Raw genomic sequence first — 2,562 nt, 5'->3', positions numbered from 1 at the left:
TGTCTAAGAAAATAATAATTTTAATTATTAAATTAGCAATCTAGATAATATAAAAAAAAGAGAGGAATCGTCATATCATTTGAACAACGACAGCATATCTACAAGAGGGAATTGTACAAAATGCATTAGTGCATTACCGTGCAAATATGTGTATTGTTACAATTAATGAAGTATACGCGAAAAGAAATGAACGGCGCACGCTGCTAATATGGAGCCGACTATTGCGGTTTGTGCAATGCAGGATGCACTAATATGGTTCCAAGAGCTTCGATAGAAAGCGAGATACATACGTTATGAGACTATATGTCGGTCCCTTTGCATATACGCACTGCTGCTCCAAAAATCTGCATCAGTTCCTCGAAAAAAATTTCTTTTCTTTATATTATCTACTTTATACTTTATATTATCGTGTGAGGCGCAATTTTTTTCACCGAAATGTAATCAAAATGCATTACTTTCTTCATTTTCATCGTATATAAAAAAAGTTAAATCTGAAAGATTAAATTGTAAGTATTTATAAATTTAAAAACAGTTTATTTTTAATATACCTTATGTATAAAATTTTTTTTAATTTAAATTATTTTTTACTAACAAGATAGAATAGAATTAATAAAATTAAATGCTTAAAGGTATTGATTATTTATTTAAATCGTAATAATTTTTAAATTTTGCATTTTTATTGAATGATTAATTGTAAACTGTTCTGATGAAAATGCTAGTATTTTATTAGCATAATCTGTTTGTTTAATTACGATTTAGAATAAATCTAAATAATATAAAGAATTAATAATAAGAAAAAAACGAATTCTATCGATACCAGAAAAAAAGGTAAAGTAGTTTTCCTGCGTGCAAGCATTTTCATCGACAATAAAAGATTAGAAATAAAAAAAATGTACACGAATAGATCAAATTCATTTGATTTGACAAGTAAGAAGTCATTCAAAGAGGTTTATTCAACCATATCTGTCCGAATGATTATCGCTCGACCTTAGGGCGCCTCAAAACCTGAAGCAGGGCAGACCACGACTTAAGTGTTTTCTTAAAACGTATCCATCTCTTTTTCAACTCCGATATTCAGAAGATGAAATTGGAGCCACTGACCGAGAATGTTATTTTTCCTGAGGAAGATCGAAGGATAAATATTCAACTCTGTCCAGACTTCAATTTCACACATTGAATAAAAACTTTTTTTCGGGTAAACGTAAATCATGTGTGAATAAATTGATATCGATTTTCTTCATGTTTATGCTACGACAATAAGATTAATTTAAAAGTAAATACAAATATATCTATCATTTAGACGTTAAACGTAATAATTTTCTTTTTTAAAGTTTATTGCTTTAATTATAAAAAATGTAAATAAATATACAAGTATTCAATTTATTAGATGTGAGTTTCTAACATTATAATAAAATTAATTGAAGATTGAGGATCATTAATCGCAATTTACAATCAAGAAACAAAGGAAAATAAGGTAAATACTTACATTTAGAAAAAATTGTTTACTTGACTAAATTAATTATTTTGTTTTTATTTCCTTCGTTGAATAGAATGTATGTATTCAAATTAAATATAATAAGTTTGATTTACATTTTTCATCAAAAGAAATAAAAACGATTTAAATTTTAATTTAGTTAATTGAACAATTTTGTTTCTCAAGTGTATATATATCACAATCTTCAAAATAGCTTCTTGTCATCTGATATCTGATAACTTGATGGCTTATCTGAATGCTTATCGTTGCTTCATTCATGAAAACGATAAAGAACGAATTGACAAGAAGTCGGAGCAGAATTCGCCGCATATTAAATGGCAAAAGATTAATTTCCATTTTACAGGCGGATGAGTCGAATGCTGCATTTGATGGGACTTTCATGTATTTACGTGTCATGATTTTTTATGAAACTATAATAATCGCTACGGATCTAGCACAAGATATTTACAACTATTAGTGATTCTATTCCTTTTAACTCATCCTTCTCTCGTTTTCTTTTAAAGAGCCACAATAGCTCCTTCGGCTTTTCTATCTCCTTCTCAATTAATTCGCATTTCGCTCGGAATCGTAAATCATGAAACTGGCTTAACGAACAGTGGACAACAACTCGTGAAACGCTCGGAGACGTTAAGATTCATCCAAACGCGGCGATTGTAATTGGCAGACAGAGGGAAGGGAAAGTCGAAAGTTCGTAGTGTCCTTAAATGGCATTCGCGGGCGTAATTATTGTTAATCACGAAAGTACTGAGATATATAATTAACCACGTTAAATTTAAGTGTCTTTAAATGTTGTATTTACGCGAAAGCACATATGAAGAATTATGACAATAAATTTATGGTAACATTTATCATAATTATTAATAATTACAACAATTGTGTTGTACCTGTTATAGCAATAAATTCGCAAAATTCGAAAGTTCATTTCTGGAATTATTTTATAAGTTAAATCTTATATTAAACGAGCACAAATAATTGATATATTAGGAATATTATTGATGCTTTTGTAAAGAAACACAGCACATATTTTCTACTTCTTTATTCTCTATAACTATTAATATTAATCTTAT

The sequence above is a fragment of the Atta colombica genome, unplaced genomic scaffold (genome assembly GCF_001594045.1).
Source record: "Atta colombica isolate Treedump-2 unplaced genomic scaffold, Acol1.0 scaffold189, whole genome shotgun sequence".
Classification (NCBI taxonomy): Eukaryota; Metazoa; Arthropoda; class Insecta; order Hymenoptera; family Formicidae; genus Atta; species Atta colombica.
The sequence above is the reverse complement of the archived record's forward strand: the minus strand, read 5'-3'. Positions refer to the sequence as shown.